Consider the following 23,336-nt stretch of genomic DNA (forward strand, 5'->3'; position numbering starts at 1 on the left):
ATTTTTACATAATGGTCTAAGAAATGTCCTATATGTTGACTTTTTTAGTTCAATTCTGCTGTCAGCTGAGAACTTTTCAAGTGGAATTTAGAAGCACTCCATCATCTAAGAAAAAAACCCAATATAGTGTTTGTTGACCAAAACTCCACATCGTGGAAGCACATCTCATTTTACATTATTCAATATAGTTGTGATTTTCCAAAGACTTTAAGGATCTAAAATATAGAGTTGAAATTAAATGTAGTTTTAAATGAGAAGGGTTCTAACACTTTAAGGTTCTAACAGAAAACAGGTAATACTGAAATTCCTATTCCCTTATTTTTGACAGTGGAAAATGAATGCTCCTCATAAATTTGGAATAAAATTTTGTGGGTTAAATTTCGTATCTGGTGAACAAAACACATGTATAGAGCCTAAAGATGAAAATCTCGCTCTTTGTCCCTGACCTGCTACAGATTTGAAATCTGTCCTTAAATTAATTTCCACAGAATTTAACCCACTCTAATATTTTGTAGAAATCTATGAAAACTACTGCAGAATATATTTTTCCAAAGTGATATATTTCTCTGTTGATATATTCCTTGATTGTTTTTATCCCTAAAGATGAAAGTATTGTGAACTGAGGTACTGGAGTACTGCTGCATAATGAAAGCTCCTACATTCAGCTTGTTAGTGAGCTGGAAGAAGTGTTATGCCCTTGCCTTTAGGCATAACACTGTAACATCATCCTGTACAATTAACTGCTCACAGAATGTTTCTTTCTCTCACTGTTCACAGCACGTATTATGGATTACTTGCTGAAATTTGTCTTGTCACCTAGAGCAGGAATCTGCTGCATGGCAAATCTCCAGAACATATCATCCAGGAATCCAGATAGACTTATGCTCCATAGCACGAAAAATCCTTCTCCCCACCTGGACTTTCACAGTGATTGATTTCCTGCAAAACACCTCACTCCACAGTGAATTCAGATTTGGACTCACCTCCTTCCTGCTTCCGGAACCAGGAGCATTTCAATAGCCAAATTCTTGCCCTAAGCTGTGTTTCTTCCAGAAGTCTCAGGCTGAGTCCACTGGACATGATGGCACTGGGGAGGTGTGGCCATGAGTTCTAGTTTTAATCCTTTGCTCACTCACACACTATGTGGGTTTGATCAAATAATCTGGGGCAATGTTTTAAAACTTTTGTTCATTTTGACGTTTCCCACAACTGACATTTACTTAGTAAACCTTTTCTTTGCTCCTGCTGCTCTGTGCAGGGCTGTTTTCAGAAGTGCTCAGGGAATTTTGCAGGTATTGACAAACAACTCTGTAAATCAGGTCATAATTCACTGCTAATCCTCCATTTCTAAGCAAGCCTGAAATCTTCCAATTTTCTAGCCTCACCAGCCCAATTAGTGTTTTTTTTTTCCAAAGCTATAATCTGTCTCCTAGCAAGTTAAGTTGATTTCTACAACAAAACTGCCCAAATATTGTGTTTTTCTGTAATTTGTTACCACCATGAGAAGAGACATTTCCAAACATTTGTTAGAGATACACATTCCACTTATAACTGTTTAGCTAAGAAAAATGAATTGCCTCTCCTAGATTTATTTTGTTAATGATGCCTAGTTACAGTGCTGTTGGGTACATTGGAAACTAACCTCAATAGAACTGGCCTGGAGAATTCATTTGGAAAAAAATCTGAAGCCTACTATGTTTTAGAGATGTAGGTGTCTTCTTATTTCAAGTACAAAGTGTTTTGCATCTGGCTTAATACCTTTATGCTATATTTCAGCCTGATTTTGTTAAAAAGCAAGAAGAAAATGTTCAAAGAAAACTTTACAGAGGAAATTATTTAATTAATTAATTTATTTTAACAGGTGAAGGGGATTTGAAGCCTAAGAGCACACATGTAAATGGCATAGGAGGGGCAATTAGTATGGCAGTCTGGCACATGGGATAGACATACAGTGTTTGAAAAGCATTCCCAGAACCTCAGTATTATAAAGTTCTTTTTTGACCCAAGTGCCTAACCAGAAATACAAGTCCCATAAAATGTTCCTCTTGGCAGGGAGAAGACAATGTGGGACCTAGACACTTTCTAGATGCAGAATTTATGAACCAAGCATGGGACAGATCAAATAGGAAAATATCTCTTTATGGAGGAAACTTCCTGGTCAAAGAGTTCAAAGAGTGATAGAAACTCATCTGGTCAGCTGACTGGGGCTGAACTGTGGGTCTATCCTTTGCTATGCTACCTTTCTTTGTCCCAGCAGACACCAATATGGGATTCTTGTACCTTTCCAGCATTCTCCCTGGTCTTTCCTGTGTGCCCACTCTTGTCTACACACTTGTTCATGATTTATTACTTTAGCTACACAAATGTTTCTAAATCTGTTTTTTTATTTTAACAGCCTGAGGACAGTAAGGATCTAGACAAAATCTTCACCTGCCAGTCCAGCCCCATTTTTCTCACAACATGAGATGAAAGCTGTCCCCTTTAGCTGTGCAAATCAGCTTCAGTAAAGACCTTGTCTGGGTGATCTGACAGCCAGTCACCATCTTACCAGGGTGCAATTTTTTACTTGTCCTCCCTTTTTATTTCTTCTGTGGGAACAGGAAATTGTCAGAGTTTCTGTGTGTCTACAGTACTGATTCAGTACTGGGTTGTGTAATTTTTCTTCACATTTCTTTGGTGCTACAGAACAGTCTGAAGCTATTTCTCAATCAGCATCATCTAAAAAACCTGACTGTAAAAATACATTGACATTCACAAATCAATCACAGCTAGCTCTTAATCCTAAAGACTTCTATCAGCATTGATACCTGGACAAGAAACACATTACATCTGTTTGTATCTGGTGTGTCTTTACTGCCTTCCTTCTCTGGTATTTCTGACTCTTATCATGCACACCTGAAACTGTTTAGAAGTAGAGCCATGAGTTTTCCTTGGGAGACTCATACCTTCTCTGTGCTTTTTGGGGAATGCTGATACATGCCTGGTTTTGGCAAACTATTGTTTCGGCCGCCTGGTTTTGAAATGGAGTTTCATGACACTTAGAAATTCTGGCATTTATTATTGTTATTACAGCACTAGTGCCTCCTATAATGAGATCTCCTTCCCTCTTTCCATATCCCACCTCCTCTTGCATGAGCAGATTTGCATCAAGTGCTCAGTGCTGATGGTTACCAGCATTGCTTTGTCTGTTTTGCAGCCAACAGTGCACAGTTCAGTGCTGAGGCTGCCGTTTTTGTATATCCCTCCAACTCTATTGTTTAATCACTGCAGTGTGCCCTAAATTCCAGTGATACCAAATGGAAGGCAAGGTTTGCCATCTGTTGTTCTGTTAGCATCTCAAGGAAGGCAGAAACAAGAAAGAGAAAGGTACTAGGACAACATAATTTTCATGCATTAAAGCATAGGCAATTCCCATTGCATGTTGCATTAAAGAGAATTTTTTGATAAATATTTTGAAAAATCTAAAGATTAAGTATTAAATATTGATTTTTCTCTTTTTTCCATACCTCTGGGAATACGTATTACATTCTATTTCATTCTACAAAAAAATCCACAGAGCTGAGGAGCAGTGTGCTCTTTGGGATGCAAGACTGTGTTTTGGGGAAATTCACAAAGCATTTTAAGAAAGCTCTTTGGCTCCTACATGGCATTCCAGTGCAGCAGTGAGCTGTGGGGAATGTACCAGGTAATTCATTCACAAAAGAATTCAAAAGGGGGGCATAAAAATCTATTTTTTTCTGAAGAGCAGAAGTTCTAATCCTAAAATAAAAGAAGGAAATTATGCAAACAGGATTTGGCCATAAGAAAATCACATGCCTTGGGTGTCCTGAGAGATTTTTCCCATGGTCCATATGCATTACAAGGCTGTGTAATGCCCAGATTGTGGCATGCATTCACAGTCCTTTTCAAATCAAATGTGCTTGATGCTGTAACAATGAGAAAATTGCACAGATATACCTCTCACTGTTCCATGCCATTTAGGTGAGGCTAATCCTTTTACAGTCAAGATTGTAAATAGTTTCCAACCAAAAGCCTAATTTAGGTATCAAGTTTCATTCTGTGTTTATATAGTGCCTGGTGCAATGAGATCCTAATTCATGGCTGGGCTTCTTTAGCAATACTGCAATAAGATTAACAGATCTTCCCTTTTGTGCCAAGAGTGCTATGGGGCCAAAGGAAAATGTCAGAACATATGAAACAAAGTGCCTACAAGGAAAAAAGAGGAATCCAGAGTATGCCTACTCTTTGTGGTCGAGTGATTAGATTTCTACTGATATCAGTGGTATTGAGTTAAGCAGTTGGTGGTCAGTGGTTGACATAAAAAACCACAGAGAGATGGAAATAATTATTTAAAACCCCAGATGGTCATGCTGCAAGATGCTTTCTCCATGTATGAATTTCTGAATGCATGAAGGAAAATTCTGCTTCAGATATGAACTTCAAAACTTGGCATTTGGGCTGATAAAGTCTTGACTTCCCATCTGCAGGTAGTCCTACTGCACTGGGCAGATTCCCTTTCGAGTGTAGAGATAAATTGCACTGGACTGTGTGAAAATATCTATTCTTAGTAATATTACAGTTGTTAATCTGTCCTTTCCACATCCAGTGTCCTCTCTGCTGAAAATTCGAAGTATTTATTAATTTGCTTTGAATCCTGGGTGCACACATGGCTGACATTATTCTCTTTGTAGTTTTAGTTTTTGAATTGCATTTTGCCTCTCCTGCTTTTCTTCACTCTCAATTCTCTTATGCTCCATGAATTTACTGATTCCACAGAGATTAAAGTGAAGAAGAAAGAGTAATTTAACTGTGTATTTATACTCCCTTTATATAAGGAACTTCAAAAATTTCACCTATTTTTTATTTTTGTCTGAAGACTTTAGACTGAAGACTTTAGACTGAAGCTTTTAAGACCTTATAGATTAAATAATATGCCCCAAGGTGAAAGCAGATGAGATCTCTGATCCTTGTTAGTATAAACTGAAGAAAATTAATTTTTGATCCCAAATATAACACGACTGCACTCTGAGCAGCTAACTGAGACAATACAGCAGGTTTTATCAGCTTTATCACAGCCCTTGGAGTGAGGGGAGAAAATCTGACACACTGAGCCATCTTCATGGCATTTTCAGTCCATTCTGTACCACATCTATTTTGGTGGGATGCTAGTGCACATCTGGGTCTCCTTATCAAGTGGCTCTATCACTGTGCACCACAAAATCACCTTCCTGAACCCCCCAGGAGGCGAGTGAGGCCCTGAACTTTGAGGTGTGATTTTGACCACTGGGTATGACAGGAATACAAGATGGGTACAGGGAGGGGATCTGTAACAGAAGGAGTCCCTGGCCACATAGAAGAGATGCTGGGTGAGTGCACTGACCATCCAGCATTCACCTCTGTCCACTGGGCTTTTCTCCTCAGAGCAGATTATCCTACTCCTCCAGAGCAGTGTCTCATCTCACACTGAACCCTGTTAAGGTGAGGCCCCATAGGAGGTGTCCTTGGGAATCTGGGGCAGGCAGAATCCTGGCTGATCTCTGATTGCTGTGGCTGCAGGACATCAGAGTCCTCCACGCCATCTGGAGACCTGGCTGAATGCCCTGGGGCATCTCAAGATACTACTTGCCACCTGTATTTGGGAATCTGATTTGTGCATTTGGTAGTAAGTTTCTTCTTCCTCTTACAGACTGTTTCCAAGTATAAATAGTCACATATATCTAACCTGAACTCTCAAACCTTGTCTTTTCCACCATGTATAAACCTGTACTCTGTTTCTCCCCAGATGACCACAAATCTTTTCTATGGTGTATCATTTCTCTTTGAGAAGTTGGATAAGTTAAAAACCTTTTCTGTGCTCCCTCTTGTATTCCCACATCCTCCTCAATGTATAAGCTCAGCAAAAGAATGAATTTTAGCAATTCATTCGATTTTAGGCTGTGCACAGGGCCAGGTTCCCTTTGCTACCTCTCTTCATTATTTCCCTTTGTATTTATTGAAGGCTTATGGCAGTCTTTAGTGGTGGTATTTACAGTTACTTTCAACAATGTGTGAGTTGTGGCTGTTATCACGACTCTGTGGCCGTCACCTTGTGTCCCTGACTCCCAGGTGCAGGTTGGACGGTGACCGACTTACCTTGCAATTCAGATAACTCAGCCTCTGCAGTCTACTATTCCATTATTTTTATTTTCATCTACAGTGAATGCCACCAAATACTTCAAGTTCCTAAATGATTGATAAACTGTCATTGTTGGCTCAAGGATTGGTCTCCATAGACAGGACTGGAATGACCTTGGTAACATATACATCTCCATTAAGGCATGATGAAATTCACCAATGAGGAAGTTTTTAGTTATTTTAATATGTACTTTGTTATTCCCCTTACAACATTTTAAAACAAATTATCACCTGCTCCTCAATCAAATGCCCTGCAGAAATCGATATAAACCCTATCAATACATATGACCTTGTCAACTATGCCTGAGATTCCCTTGGAAAAAAGGTATATTTAATACCTTGATTTTCTGTTACATGGGACAGCATGAGTGCCATTTCATCAAGCATATGAAGTATAGCCTGAGGCACACAGTTAAGGGTGTGTGAAGATAATTCACTGCTCTTAAAACTTTTCTCTAGTCCTGACTAAAGAGTAATATTAATGCTTTGATGAATGACTAGAGGTAACTGAATTTCTGAAATTATTTTTGCATGCCATTATTTGGATTTTGGAAGGTTGATATATGAGAAGAAGCCATTCATTTACAAATATTTTGGATTTTAAATCAAAAAAGGCTAAGCTTGTCACAAGAATGACGTGTTTGTTCTGGCCAGCTTTACTCAGACACTGTCAATCATTTTGTGTTAAGACTGGTTGGCATTTTTTCCATTTTAAGTGCTGGTGATCCCACAGTCAGAGAACATAGAATTATTCTTCATTATAATTTGTTTCTTCTACTCTGTTTTCTACTTTTATTGCTGTTACCTAAGAAAGTATCTTCTTGGAGGCAACTGAGCTAATGTTGCAGTTCTTTGGGTATAAATGTTCATATACTTCAATAAAGTGTACAGAAGGTTTCAGTATAGATCAGTGAGCCAAATTCCACTTATATAACATTGTCTCCTGGAGACTTGCAGTCTGGCCCATTACTCAATTGACAATTAAAATTCCAGCCAGTGAACTCCTATTCTTAGGACTTTGCCTGAGATATACTGTGTACCTTTTTGAAGGCGACCTTTGAAATTAGAAGAAGCTTTATCCTAAGTAGATCTGAAGATTTTAGCCCAGAAGATATAAAACAGATGATGATATGTCTTGGTTTTTCTAATTCAATTACCATCTATTTTTATCTCAGACAGAATTTGCATAGAAACAATGTAAGTGAAGGAAAATGGTATTGAAGAATCACATGGAAGATTATTTGATTGGTGAGACCTCAAACTTATTTATCAACAGTTTCACATTAAGCAGCTCTCTAGAATACTTTTTGTTTCTTTCTTATACCTATTTCTCTAGGGTGGCATTTAATCAAGCACAGCAAAATGTTGTGGTAGGCTTGATCCCATTTCTCTTCATCTCAGAGCTGGAGCAGCTCAGCCAAAAGAGCTATTGCTAAAAATTGATACATCTCTCTCTTTTCGGAGTCACTCTTCACAATTTGTAATTCACAGAGAATCCTCCTTTCTGCTCATATTTCAGGGTCTTAAAAACATGGATGTGTTGTAAGGGGGGGCTGCAGGAGTGACCCCTGCAGCTCCCTTAGAGACAGGCTCTTGCTGTGGGGCACAGCAACCGCCCAGGCCAGGGAGAGCGGTGTCAGGGGAGCTGCTGGGGGACATCAGGGGCACAGCTGCCTCGTGGTGCCTCCAAAGAGGTGGAGAGAGCCTGGGCTGACCACTCCTGCAGCACCATGGTGGTTCTTGCTGTGGGGAAACAAGGAAGAGCTCTGCTGCCTACGTGAGCTTCACTGGTCAGTGAGACCCGGGAGCGGATTACAGCTGGCACTGGGACTTGGAGAACTGTGTCACCAGCCTGCCCACCCCGTGTGCAGGGGTAAACCACTCCAACCATCACGACACTGAGGAACTACTGTAAAGTTACAGAAGACTGTGATAGGGAAAAGAGAGTCAGTGGAAGTTAAAAACTGAAATATAAGACGGGGATTTTTTGCCTTTGTTTACATAATGCTATTAAAATAAATTGGCAGGTTAGGTCATTCTTGCAAAGAATAGTTAACAAAGATTTCAGACTCTGCAGAAAAGACTTATCAACACCTTTACTAAGTGGTTGTTTGCCCAATCTTTTGCTACATTTTGTTGCTGCATTCCTTGCAGTCACTCAGTAGTTTCATAGCAATAAGCCACAATAAGCAATTGCTGCCTGTGAAGGCTAAGGCAGCACAAAGAATTTTGTGATAACTCTGTGCCTACAGACTGCACAGGGAATTTGGTTTCCTAAAGCTCTTATGAGGTCTGTGGAAAATCCCATGTTCAGTATGCCAGCTTTGAAGTTTTGTGCCCTGATACTTCTAAAGAGATTCCACTGCTTCCTCACCCATGGGGCTTTTCATAATGCCAGCAGTGGTGTCCCAGAGATATTTACTTGCCTAACTGGCAGTGGAATCATATGGGACTTAGAAACCAGAACAACTATGCTGCTTCCCCAGCTGGAACAAAAAGGATTAACCAGAGAAATGCAGCAGACAGCATATTTAGCAGTGTGAGCAAATGCAAAGAGCTCCCCTTGGCACTCTGGCTTGACCAGCTCCAGTCTTGGCTAGCGGAAACTGTGTCAGATGACAAATGTGGCAAAACACAGCGCTGTTTGCTCTGGGCTGTGTGTTTCCTGGATGTGATTACATGTCTGTGGGAAGCAGCTTCCTTCAGCCTTCCTGGCCAATTATGGGAGAACACGGGATGTTGAATGTTATTTGTACCATGAGGTTGCTGGTTCAAATATCGTCCCAAATGGCTTATAACTAAATATCATTACAAATTGATTAGAGCTCTGTCTTTAATATCAATTAGCCAGTGAAAAAGGAACTTGTGGTTTTACCTTGATGCTTAGTAGGCAGATACCCATATCATATCAACTGAACCCCATGCAGCTCACCTGGAGTGGACAAGGGGGGCATTTGGAAAGCAGCTGACCATAATCCTGGGGAAAGCCTTAAGTTATTATGGAGTGTTACTGTACTCTTTGTGGCAGAATATTTTACTTTCCAGTTCTTTTTTTCTTTCACATCTCCTAATCAAGTGATTAGGATCACATCTCTTTTATTACTTGCTTCTAATTAAGAATGGAAAGAGAACACAGTTGTAGTAAGAGACTCATCCATCATACAGTTAAGGACAAATCCTTCTCCAGGATAAATTGACATTGCTCTAATGACTTAAGGGGAGTTTCAGTAAACTGAAAGTCTTCCCCATTTATTTGGACAAGTTAAGCCCATAAGCCTGTTGCGGTCCTCAATAAAGATTAGCATGCAAAAAATACTGGCATTGGCCTCTTGGCAATGATGTTTGATTTAATTATTTGAAGACAAAGTTCAGGGAATGGAGGTCAGTCACAAATAAGAACAAGTGTAAATTCTGTTCTCTGAGTATTTTCTTGCAGCTGTACCACAGCCTCCTACTGAGAAAAAAGTATCATACCTGAATTTGGGTGATGAGATAATAATGTAAAGAATAATTCCTGAGAAGACTTTATTGTCTTTGCCTTGCCTCATATATCCTTAGTTGCATAGCAGAAATGCTGTGATCAGACATGTACTGCCTTGAACCAAATGCCATATAAATTTGGTTTAAAAGGAATACAAGAAAGATGGGGGCCTTTCCCCACAATGTTAATCCATCATTTCCCCTTGTAAGTGGAGGGTGTTTCTTACCCTCACCTTGGGTATGAGACCACCTCTAAGATGCCGAGTTGAAAAGCTGAACACACTCCTGAGCTGCAAAACATCAAAGAACACAGTGGAAGTTTTGGAGTATTTACTCATATGTTTCAGATTCACAATGTAGACTAGAAGCTGACAGGAGGAAAAAAAACCCACAGAACCCAAACCACTCAGTAGCTGGTTGCAGCAAAACCCATCAAGGTTTATTTTTACCCAGTCCCAAACTCCTTTAGTCAGAGTCCCTAAAGTGACTTTATATGCTGAAGAGAAATATGATTGCACAAACATGGGAAGAAACCTTTTTCTTCATAAATAGAAAAATATGGCCTTTTATAAATGTTGACTTTTCTTTAGGTAGTCTATAGTATTTTAGTGCTGATAACAAAAATAACTGAAATCCAGTACAAAGAGCAAGTGGGTGGTCTGGAAAGAAAAGCAATATAGATTGATCTACTTTTTTTGTGGAGTGAGACTGTGAGACATTTTGAGCTACATGACAGTTTGACTTTTTTACCTCTGACTATTTAGTATGAGATAGTAATAATGGCTGCAAGATCTTTGAAAGCTTTGCTGCTTAGAAAGCTGTGAGATATCCCATTTAACTCAGTTTTACAGTGTTTATAAGGACACCAAACATATTTATGGAACTGGGCCAATTATAATACAGGAGAAGAGTATAGGAGATTTTTGAAGACATGGTGAAGATTTTGCAGATAGAGGAAAGTCTTACTATGGACTTCCATTTTGTATATTTAGTAGTTGATGAAAACTCACAGGAGTGAGTACTATATTAATAGAAAAAAAATGAAGAATCAAACAAGATACAAGTTAAAATTAATTGCTTTGAAGTGTTGATCTTGGTTAACGAAACTGGAGAAAGAAGGAAGGGGAAAATAGCTTATCTGTGACTAGGTAATTCCAAGGGGTTCACCTTGCTAGAGGTGATAATGCTGCAGTTGGGAAAATGACACTGGAGAGTTTCACAGGGCCACCTGAAGGGACCTGAGCAGCTTCTGTGCCTCTGTACTCTCCCAGTGGCCCTGGGAGATGTTGTTCATTAAAGAAAAAAAGCAGCACCTGTTTGTTTTTTTCTTTATTTACCCCAGAAAAATGCTCAGGAAAATGTAGGGTATTCATAAGAGAAATAGAGAGGCAACTCTTTCCCAGCCTAGGAATATTTGGATAACAAAGGTTGCATAATCTACGTATTCTTTCTTACAGCTCATTGAGGAACTGCCTGAACTTTTGGCTGCTGAACTTTATAGTGTAGGGAGTGGGAAGGAGCAAAAATTAGTGATACCCAGCTACTGCCTGTCCTATAAAAAAAAAGCATGTGCCAATACACTCTCTGGGAAACAAAACTGTTGTTTGATTTATAAATATTAGACTGTTCAATAAAATGCTTGAAATATATATTAAATGAAAAGTGTAAAAAATCTTCATTATTTATGCCCACTGTGTTATTCAAATATGATAAAACAATTTGTTGAGTGATAGGTTTAGTGTTGACATTTCTTTGTTGGAGCTGGAGCCATAAAGATAAACTCAGCTAAGCATTAGTCAGAGTTTGCTGACGTTAATGAACAGGGATGATCTATATATGAATAAACTCATGGATGCCTGTCTATTAGTCACATGAGCCAAATTCACACAGAATTGGTCTGTATTTTGTAAGGAGCCTTGAATCAGATGATGTATGTTCTTGGTCTACTGTGTATTATGGACATGAAGCACACTAAATCTGAAGACTCCTGAGAAAAATATTTTACTGTTTGAACACAAGCCTTTATGTAAATATCATACTTGGCCATGGCGCCTTAGTTACAGCTGGGGCCAAAATCTTAATCTATCACACTTCCACAGAGGTGAAGAGGAAATTAAAATCCAGCTCTGCTTGTAAAGGTCAGATTCATCTGAAAAATAAACACCAAGCATAATTTTAAAATGACAGCAGATCATGAAATCATTGAGCAGACAAACTAGTACATCTAGTGTTTAAAAGCCACCATTTATTGACAGGTGTTGAAGACCTGAAGTGCAAAGCCAGGGTTACACCTGCAGGGGAGCACCTTAAAACCCCATTAATCACCTTCCTCTTATGTTCAGATGCCAAAAGACTAAACACATTCTACAGACACATGAATGGCTGGAGATTACTCCATCTCAGATGGTTTGGTTTTGTTTTTTTCCCTCTGTGCCAGCTCTTGCTAAACGACTCACATTTCCGTACATTTGCAAAGCAGTGATCAGAATATTCCTGGTGGTACAGCTGGTCTTGATAAAATCTCCCATGACAAGAAAATGTGTGCATGGAGGCATGAGAGGCAGCACCTTTTTGCAAGTGCATGAGGAGGGAAGATTGACTTGGTAAGTGAGGAATGGTGCCAAGTACCCTCAAAACATGTGGGCACGGTGTGTCTCAGGGGCAGCTTTTGTTGGCAGGGTGAGGTACAGCCTTGCCACTGCTTCTTGCAGATCAGTCATCAGGGTTGGTGCACTGAATGTCCTTTGCACCACTCTCTTATTTTGCAAAAGTGAACCAAGTGTTTGATATTTACTGTGATTTAACACTGCCATTTAGTGAGGAGAAGAAGAGACTCATCTACTTAACCCAAAAAAGTTCAGGAAAAAACCGCAGGGATTCTCCCAGAGCCCTTAGTATTGTCCACAGTATAATAAAAAACTCCATGGGCATCAAAATTTAGTGCTTATTTTCACTTAATTTTATAGGGACACTGAGTACTGAGTTAGGTGGACAAAAATGTAGACCTTGAAAAAAAGCAGGATGGTTACACCCTGAATTTCAGTAATAAAATGAAGTTAGAGTGTTAGGCAGATGCCATCAGCTGTCTTTTAAGGAAGCTTAACAAACAACATAGGGTTTTTTAAACCCTTTATGTTTTATTTGGATTTGGGGTAAACATCTGAGCTCTACAATGCATGTAGGCTGTGTGAAAGATTAATGTGCAAAAAATAAGTTGCATTTATGTACATCTAGAAATAATTATTGCATGCTTAACAGCAGGTGTAAATATTGTTATAATTCCAACCAAGAAGGCACAGGAAACATGGGAGCTCATGAGCTTTTTCCTTTAGAGAAACAGGTTCAAAACTAGTTTTTTGGTTGGAATGCAAAGAGGTTTGTTATTCTTGTTTATTTACCATGTGCTTGAGTAGTCTAGTAACCATGGGACCTGAGAGCTTCTTATTCTGATATTTTGGGAGATCTCACCTCCTTTCTTGCATCCATCCATCACACCACCTGCAGTCTGCAAGGGCAGAGTGCACAGGCTAACTGACTGGCTGCCCTCAGTTCAAACACTGCAGGAGGCTTCTCTTAGAACTGGGGCAGTGTTCAGTGGCTGAAACAGTGACTTGAGTGCTGTAATTCAGATTTTCTGAGCAAAGCCTGCATCCACTGCCCTGCTGCCATCTGTCCCTGGGGAGCTGGTGGAGCAATGGTGGGAGGGAGGTGGCACAGCTGGGGGTGCTGTGAGGGCTGGCACTGACCTCAAGGTTTGCATGGCAGCACTCAGAGAAGAGATCTGCACAAGATCTGGGTTATCACAGAATCACAGAATGGTGAGATTGGAAGGGACCTTGCAGATCACCCAGTTCCAACCCCCCTGCCACAAGCAGGGACACTTTTCACTAGACCAGATTGCTCAAAGCCCCTTGAATATTTCCAGAGATGGGCCCTCCACAACTTCTCTGTGCAACCTGTCCCAGTGCCTCACCCTCATAATAAAGATGTTCTTCCTAATCTTGTTTTAGCCTACTCTCTTTCATCATGCAAATAGCAGGGGTAAAAAGAATGGCTGCATTTTGAACAAGAGAGATTGACCACTCAATACTATGCTCTTTTTTTCATCCCACTAATGATGAAGTAAAAGGACATGGAAACATCTGTAACATTTCCAATATTTTAGGATGCTGAAAGATAGTGCTGACAGCAGATTTCAAAAACTGGTAAGAAAAGCACTACTGACATAGTCAGAGCAGCATATGGTCTCCTTGTTATCCAGTCATTCATCCTGAGTACACTCTTACACACAACCAGTGCTGTAAATGAACACTTTGTAGTGATTATGTAGTAGGTGGCTTAGAACAAGTTGTTTTAAAGAGTGTGATCTGTATTTAAGCTGCATTTAACATACAAATCTTTCACTTATTTTCAAATGCAACGCCAGCAAGGACATGCTTTGGCCTCATTTATTTCTCTCAAGAAGCAAAAGCAAAATGTTAAAATTTCTTGACCCTGCTGCAATCCAGGAAAAACAATAATTTTGCCCATGGTCTTTCAGGAGGAGACATGAATGTTTTCCCCTCAAGGCATCTAAAATGTGGGATCAAATTTAAAATGAGAAGGATGCTATCTCATGAAATAAAATAAAAGACCAGGAAAGACACGTGAAGGGGTTAAGTGGTAGGGTCAGAAGTAAAATGAGATCCAATGTGTTGATTCCATGACTACAAAATTATGGGTTTCACAGCAAGGATTTATTACTCTGCACCTCACAGTCTCAAACAATAAAGGCTTGGCTTTAATCTCAGTTACAAAATTAAGACAATTTATAGTTTCCTTCCCTATCCCCCAGAGTTGTTTTCTTTAGCCTGGATTTTGATTTATCCTGTAACAGAAATAGAATCTGGTATCAAAATTTGTATCTTGACCCAAATGCACTACACAACTGGGCCATATTAAAAAAGATGAGATTGTCATACTCTGGCCTCATGTTTTGGGGTCAGGTTTTCGATTGCATGTAAAAACTGGGAACAGATCTTTCTGTATGCTGGTTTGCAATACTTCAAAAGAGAAGAGTGGTCATTTGATCATGTACAGACAATCTCAAATGTCTAAACTGCAAAATCCCCACTCTGACCTTATAGCCCACTCTACTTCATTACATTAAAGTTCACCTGGCCATAAATACAGAAGATTAATATTTGTTCATAAAATGTATGTGCATATTGCACAAACATGATGTCTCCTTCAGCTATTCCAGCTATTGAATATGATGGAGAAATATCTCCTGAATCTTTCTTTGCTGAAATCACAGTTTTTCCCCTTTAATTTTTAGATTAAGAAGACCTGGTAACTGTTCACGTGCCAATACAAATAACTCCTAGTAACAACATGTATGAGGTGAATTATTTGTTAATCTTCTGAAAGAGCAAGGAGCACAAAGAGGATGAGATGGAGCTACAGAAAAAAACGTGACATGAGGGCCAGGATTTCACCACTAGAGAGTGTAATTTTACTACATAATTTGACCTTTTCTGCTCCTAGAGAGAAACTGATTCAAGGCAATTAACTTAGAAATATGTGATATGTTGACTAGGATTGCCTGAAGTACTTTCTTTAGGTCTTTTATCAAAATGAAAATCAAATGCTTGAAAGACAAATGCATTACTTCCTCTGTGCACTACTTAGCATGAGTTTCAGGTGGCATTTTGCAAAGTAAGATGTATGTAAATTGGAATAAGAGCTTATATCAAACTTATCCTCAAGGCAGATGGTTATGCATTCAAATTTAAATTTCAAGCATTTTAATAAGTTTAGTCAGCCAAAATGCATTTATATGTATTTTTAAATTTTGTTTTCAACTCTCTGTGTTCTTTCACTATGCATTCCCCTTGGGCTGATGGTGCAGTTTTTACTTCAAAGACGGTTTTAAAAAAATTCTGCCCTTGCTCCTGCTAGTATGACTCCCAAACTGCACTGTGAAAGTCACTGCTGTCTCATGGCTTAATGAAAAGAAAGTCAGGCATGTAATGGTTAAAGAAAGAGGGGAAATGAACCTCTCACAAGTGATGCCACTTGTGTTTATGGATGCATAACTTTGTCATGAGGCTCACATGGGGATTCTTCACTGACTACTGCAATCAGCCTGTGGCGGCAGCTTTAGGTCTTTCAGTGCCACACAGTCAGGCCTCAGGTCATATCTCACTTGTTAATGCCTGGGATGTCTCTGCCTTGCTGCAGCCTCACTCCTCACTGAACTGAGAGATGAAGCCACAGCTGGCAGCCAGGAGCAAGAATTGGCACCTGCGGGACCTGCTGGGGGGCATGAGCTCTGAGGGGGCTCTGGAAACCTGTGGCATGGGTCTAGCCACAGACTGATGTGGCAGAGAAAATGCGGGTTCTCAGGTCATCTCCTGTGGCCAGTGTTAGATGGTGGGAGAAGCCTGTGAAATGCAGAGTCACAGCTGCTGGGCTGTGGATGAGGAAAAGGTGCAGCTTGGCATCAGGCCTGTGGACAACCTTAGTAGCCCTTGTTCAAATCAACCTACAGCTTAGTTAGAATGCTCAGAAGGATCATTGAGCCTGAGCAAGGCTACTGAGTATACCCCAGTAATCCACGGTTAAGGGATCATTAATGGCTCCTCTGGATGTGTACAAAAAAATACAGCACTCGTGCCTGCGATCTGGCAGGTTTAAGAACCAGCTGACTGAATTGTGTATTATAGAGTCTGTCCCTTGCCATTCATCTTCCATAGAGAATTTTGGGAAAGAGTTTATATGGCAGGTTCCAGTAAGGACTTAGATGCTGTGATCAGGAAACTGGGAAGGGGTCATCATATGTGCTGAGATCTGTGCATGTGGCTACACCTCTAACAATGTCCTTGAATATAGGTCTTAGCTCTGAAGCTAATGAAACAATTATTTTTTAGTGTAGCTGCATTTATTTTAGCTGAGTTTGCTGTTGGGGTGAATCTTTCTAAGTTTTTCTTTGCTGGAATTTAAAAACTTTGCAGTGAATTGAGATGTATGTAACCCAGAACACCTTTCAGTGTTTTAAAAGTTTTGCTCCATTCTCTTTTTAAAACAAAGCTAGTATAAACTTTCGTCTCACATACACTAAATGCAGCAATTAACTCAGTTATAGCATGTTCCAAAGAACATGTTGTTCTGTGACTGACCACTGAAATTCCAAACCAATTATGCTCAATTCATTTATCATTTGGGCAACACAAAGCATTTAAGAAAGAATGGATATTTTAAGTGAGTTTTATATCATTTCCATGGTGATTGTACTAGAAGAGAAAACAATAGTCTTAGATATGTTTTCATTTAGAATATCTTGAAAAGAACTTGTTTTGTTCTGACGTGCTATGTTTATGCTGTGTTTATGCTATAATTTGTTCCAAATCACGGATTATTATAAAATGTAGAAAAATTGGTGTGGCAGTATTTTCAAACACTTTACTAGAGCACCAAAATAGTTCAAAGCTTGTTGCTCAATATTTTTATCCCAGCTGACATGCACATTAAAGTGGGAAAAAGTTCCAAAAGGCAGTAACATTATGATTTAAATACTGTGCCACAGTTTTGCATTAGGCCATCTTCCAGAGTATATTTTGCCCTTACTGTTTTATTATAGAATTCAGGAGCTTATCAAGAGACAGCTAAACTTTGTTGGCAGCTTCTCAGGAACACACAGTGGTTCAAAACTGTGAGTATTTGCATAACAGTGAGGGGTAGGGGGAACAACTGTTACACAGATTGAAAGGATAGCTCTTACTTTGGCCTTCCTTTACAAAAAATACAGAAACCATGTCATCCTTGAGCCCACCTGCAACAAACAGGAATGGTGAGATACTGCAATGAGTATGAAGTAAGGCAAAAGGATCTGGGGAGGCGATTTTTGCAATAGAGATTTTCGGCTTGAACATCACAGTCTCCTGGTTTCAGGCAACTATTTCAGTTACTACTAACTAACTACAGGATGGAAGCTTCCTGAATATGCTACTGCCTCTTGAAGCAAGGAAAATGAGCCAGCACTTGTTGTGCCTGCTGGGTTCAGCCAGCAGAGATATATGTTCAAAGCTGTTCTTTCACTTAATTTTAGTGATATTTTGCCTTAGTGCTTGTTTTCTGAACTAGGAGCAGCATACTAGTGAAAGTCGTACTTTGCACTAAAATTGTCCTTCTCTCACTTTCAGGTGACCAAAACTAACAAAGTCTCTCTGAGAGGATCTGCTGCTTCCACTGAGCTTGGAAACAGCAAGTGCGAATGATCTAGAAAAGAATGGTAATTCCCTAAAGCCTCAAATTGTTCCCTGTTTCTGAATTGTTCTCTGGCAGTGCTAACACCTTCCATGGCAGGGGGGATGGCAGCCTAAGGAAGCACATCTTTCTGAGCTCCCTCTTCAGTAAAGGGATGGGAACAAACTCCCCCAGAAGGCAGCCAGGAGCATCCAAAGCTTGGTTCCTGTACTGGATACCTGCAGAGGCGCCCATCTGACTCCAGCCATGAGAGGTGCTGGGAAGACCAGGCTTACCATGCTAAAGATAGCATTTATAACCACCACCCCTCTACCCACACATGCCTCACACCCTACCCAGAGCTAATTCTCTGGGCTGTAGATGAAGAGGGGAGCAAGGTACCTCTGAAAAATGAATTGGGGTGAGTATTAAACAACCTAGGCTTGAACTCTCAACTGAGGAATGAGGTGGGTTCAGGCTTTTTGAAGCTTTGGCTTTCACTATCTTATATAAGGTGTCAGCATGCATGAAAAATCCTTGTGTACTTTTTAAAAGTCAGTCAAGACTAAGTTATGCTGTTCTTCTGTGAATAATAAATGCTGCAGCCACAGCTTTCAAGACACAGATCAAGCTGAATGACATCTGGACTCTGAGGTAACCTTAGATGAAAACGCTCCTCCTGTGTTCAACTCAGTCTTCTTGGAAGCTGCTTCTCCATAAATGTTTAATACTGCCCAGTAACTGTAGATACTGGTCAGCTGGGATATGGATGCTTTTGTTCATGTGCAACTACTTTGAAAAACTGAGATAATGCTAGGAAGACAACTGTACTTGAACTGAGAAATATTTGTGGTTATTTCTCCTCAACTTCCCTTCCATATCTGATTTTTGGCTGTCTTTCTCAAGTCTGTGTCGAAATTCACACTTTCCAAAAGGCTGAGTACAACTGTGTATAATTATGTGCAAATGCATAGAGGGAGTGAGTTCATATGATACTACAGTGGTTCAGAAAAGTGTGTGCCTGTGTTCTGAGACAGCTCAAGAGGAAGCAGAAGCAGCCATTATTACTGCAGTACCAGCTTCTCACTGGAAGGAAGTTTATGTTTAGGGAAGGTAGGAATACAAATACTGCTGTTCCAAAGCTATATCTTCTTTAGAGCACATTTACTCAGGGCCTTTCAGAGAGAAACCTGACCTTGCTTTTACATGAGATATTGGATTTTAGCTGATGTGCTTCAGCTGATCACGATGGTGTTTTATAAGCAGAGATGTCAGCTCATACAGGAGGCCTGCAACTTGCTGTGAGCAAGAATGTGCTGCTGTTGCTGGGTGGAATTCTCCATCCAGCCTTGTAGAGGTCAAACAGCCAAATCAGATTATTTTTGCCATAATTTCTTATATATTTTTTTAACTTGGAAAAAGGAAGCAATATTTAGAGTGATTTCAAGCTGTTTCTAGTTTCCTGTAGCTGCCTGGCCTTGGCCACAGGCTCTGTTTAAAATACTGACACCTTGGCTTGGGTTTTCCAGGCAGTATGTTCTCTTTAGACAAAGTCCACCATTCTTTTTGTGCCTAGGTCAAAGTAAGAATTTTAGCAAAATTACTGGAAGGAGATGTTTAAAAGGAAAAAAAAAAAACAGAGTAGATTTTGTCTCTCTTAGAAGCATCACATGATTCCCTTTATCAGCCTGTGCATCAGGGAAAATGGCCTCAGTATGGGATAGATTTGAGTCAGATCAACATGTAGCAGCTCTAGGAACTGCACTTACGAACAAAGCACAAAAATCATCATCAATATGTCAAAGGGTTGCAGTGACCCAAATGAGAGTCTGTACTACTAATAACTGACTTAACTGAGAAGTGTCTGAGGACTTACAAACTGCCTTTTTTTTCTTTTATAGCAGGAGGAAAAAAGGAAACCTGTTATACTTCAAGGGCTGCTCTATGTGTGTGGTCTTTTCCTCACAAAAGCTTACCTGAAAAATGTTATGTTCATAAGCATCCTGCAGCTATTTTAACTTCTTTTTCTTGGCTGTAGTTCTAATAGAACTTCTGCCCAAGTATCAAAATGTACCACAGACAAGTAACTACTCAGGCAGCAAAGTAGGTTATCTCAGACCACATAGCCAGCAACACACACATTGTTTTCCACTCCTGTGTCTAATGTAGACAACCTTTGCATAATGCACTTATGCTGTAGAGAAAACAGACACACCTTCAATAACTGAGGGTGATTTGCAATTAACTGTAAAGTGCAAAGCAGCTGTCCTAATTAGAACACAGGAAAAAAGGGCTTTTAGATCTTCACAAGCTACATGGTAAATGGTCTTTCTGTTTTGGTTCTAACAGCTTCATACACAGGTGTCTCCAAGATTTACTTTTTCTTTCCCCTCACAGAATGGGCAAGGTTGAAAAGATTTACACTGGATCACCTCCCTGCTCAAGGAAGGTCATCCTAGAACACATTGCACAGGATTGAGTCCAGATCGTTCTTGAATATTTTTTTACTGGATAGCATCACACTGTTGTGCTTTGTGTTGAATGCTGAAAGTAAACAACAAGTAGATGAAAGTAGCAAACCAAAATATGAAATTGTAGTTTTGTCCCTTTCAAAACTATTTTAAGTTTTACTCTATTAAATACTGTCACTGCTGCTTTCTGTTTTACTTACAATTGTGATAGGGTGAGAGGGCAGATCAGACTCTGGATCAAACTGTGGGAATCCTTAACATCAGAAGGTTTTAAGAAAGCTACAAAAAGCAAACCTCAGAGACAACAGAACTACGATTAGAGCTAAGCAGTAACTTATAAGAATTATATAAGATATAAAAAAGTAAGACAAATAGGACAATAGTCTGTGTATTAACACTTGTCTAAAATAACTCCCTAAGCAACATAAAAGTATATCTAGTGAAATATTAGAAAGTTATAAGCTTAATAATAGAACTCTGTGCATTGTATCTTAAAGCTTACAAACAATTATTGTATTCAAAAAAACCAAATATTGTTTTAACCAAAAGTACGTGTACTTATAGTAGTTAGATAGAACTATTGCCAATATTCTTTTGCTTTATGTAGTTAGTTAAAAAACTTTTAAAGTAAGTTGTAATATTAAGTTCTTTGTCTACTACCAAATATGTGATCTACTAACGTCTTCCCATTGTCATAACCATGTAATAAGACTGATACTAAAAAATAAAGTGTTCCTAATTAGTCCCATCCCGTTTGTGATTTATACATAAACCCCCAACCAACAATACAGACCTTTGAAATTTTTACATTTGCCAAGAAGCCATTGTAATGATTCTCAAACAATTCAAGAAAAGCCACTAGCCTGATATACCAAAACCACCATCAGTTTGTGGGTGCACCCACCACTGTGCAGATGTGCTTAGGGCTGTGTGTGTGCTTTGGGTTGTGTAGGTACCTGGTTTAACTTGCCGTATGCAAGAAAAGAGCCCGTGATCAGATACATCCAGAAGCTTGTACAAGAGGTGGGGACCACTGCCAGGCCTGTTCCTCTTAAAAAGTGCTTGCAAGATAAATAAGCAAAAGTATTATGGTACAGATAATATGGTGATAGAGAAGGGAAGGAAATGGACTTGTGGAGTCCAAGCCTGCCTGCACTTTAATTTGGCCACTTACCTTGTTTTTCATTTTGCCAGTACAGAAGAGGTAATACTGTGATAAGCAGAAAATGAGTTTGCATTTCATAAGGGAGCCTGAGTTCTATAAGAACATATTGATTCAGCCCAGCAGAGAATTTTACATCTCTCTGCTTCCTCCAAAGCAGTGCATTCTTACCCTTTTGCAATATACAGCACTGGCTGTTTTTGAAATGTTGATGCAGTTTGTCAAAGCAATGAGGTTGTTCTCATTTATGAGAAGACTTCTTTCTACACCTAGATTAGTGCAGAAGTGCAGAGGAAACTTTCAGAAAGCAATAACTGAAGTTCAGTGCCTTTAATGTGCCTGTATTTTTTAAGATTAGTGCACATTACTGTCAGCAGCTTTTATACCTGAGGAATCAGACAAAACATTGCAGGAAAACACACTAAAGCCTTTAAGGAGAAAGGAATAAGTGGAACTGCAATGGTTATTGGTTTTTTTAATTGTCTGTCTTTAAGAAAATTCCTCTTTGTGACATCTCCCCCGCTACCAATATTCCCCAGCAGGCAAACTATTTTTGTCTATTAATCATATATGTGCTGTCAATATTGGCTCCTTTGTTAACAAAGCAAAAATCAATGAAGCTGAAGTCAGGGATAGTTCGGTTTCTATTAGAGTTTCAGCATGATGCAAAATGAGTTTTCTTTTACTGATTAACACCTGTGAGTCTGAAATTCTGGTGATTTTTGCAAGGGGAGAATTTATTGCTTCAATAAGCATACTAGGTCTTCCTATTAAAAAAGAATAATTTAGTCTTCCTATGTCTATGTGTAAATTTCAGGGGGGAAATGGTGAGCTAGGAGAGATATGGCTGCCTAGTGCTGCGGGCAGGGGTGATTAGTTTTATACTTATTTTTCAGGTGGTACATCATGATATTAAACTTGCTAAACACTCTTGAGAGCAGGAGACAGGGAAAAATCAGCTTGCAAACCCAATTACACACTTTAAATGGTATTGTCAACATTTCCAGCCTTTGGAGTCCCTGAAAAGGATAGATTATTATTGGGAAATCATCTTAACTATTCTACAGACCTTCAGATACTATAAACTACCATCTTCCCACAGTAGTAGCAGTTTATATCACTTTGATCCCTGAGTTGTAAATCAAACCACCAGACTTCTCAGTTCAAGCAATTTGCTGTTTAAAGCTTGGGCCTAAAGTAGTGGTCACAACAGTCCCTGTTAAATTCAAGCTCTGTGTGTGTGTTTGCTTATTGGAAAACCTGAAATCACTTAAGGTTTCTCTTCTTTCTGAACAGTAACACCACCAGCTAATTATTCCTGAAGAGCGATCCCTCAAGAGAAGGCTGACATCTGTGCCACAGATTGACTGCTCTATTAGGAGCCTACTGTTATATGCAGTCCATGTCTGATCAGATTTCATGTGCCTTGAAATCCAGACAACCTGGAATGGGATACTCTTAGGCAGTTAAATTACATCAAATATTTAAACAGAATTTGACAGCATCTATTATGTCTCTTAAAAAATCTTCTTACTATCAGAACTAACCACACAGCTTAAAAATTGTATGACTTTTACAATGAGTAACACTTTCTGCTTCCTATATCCCCCAAGAATAATTTTTCATGGCAGTTTCCAGTGTTTCCACAACACAGCCAGCAATCTCCCATGAAAGTTTCTAATCCTATTTCCACTGAAGGCAATGCCACTAAAACCACTTTTGTACTAATTTAAAGAGAAGAAAGAAAGGAGGAGGGAACTAATAATTTATAGTACAAATTGAACCTGGATGAAGCAAATAAAAAATTATATCAGTTTTTCAGT

The 23,336-nt window shown here is 39.3% G+C and overlaps 1 long non-coding RNA gene across 2 annotated transcripts in view; it reads left to right on the plus strand.

Moving 5' to 3' along the window:
* The window catches only part of LOC121469883 (uncharacterized), a 112,078-nt gene that overhangs the window by 63,021 nt on the left and 25,721 nt on the right, over window positions 1-23,336 (plus strand). Inside the window, exon 5 of one of the 2 annotated variants that reach the window (XR_012055593.1) lies at window positions 17,838-20,086. This is a non-coding gene — a long non-coding RNA (uncharacterized lncRNA). Of the gene's footprint in view, window positions 1-17,837; window positions 20,087-23,336 lie in introns of those variants that run through there. The other variant, XR_012055594.1, reaches the window with a different exon arrangement.

This window comes from Taeniopygia guttata, chromosome 4 (genome assembly GCF_048771995.1).
Source record: "Taeniopygia guttata chromosome 4, bTaeGut7.mat, whole genome shotgun sequence".
NCBI lineage: Eukaryota > Metazoa > Chordata > Aves > Passeriformes > Estrildidae > Taeniopygia > Taeniopygia guttata.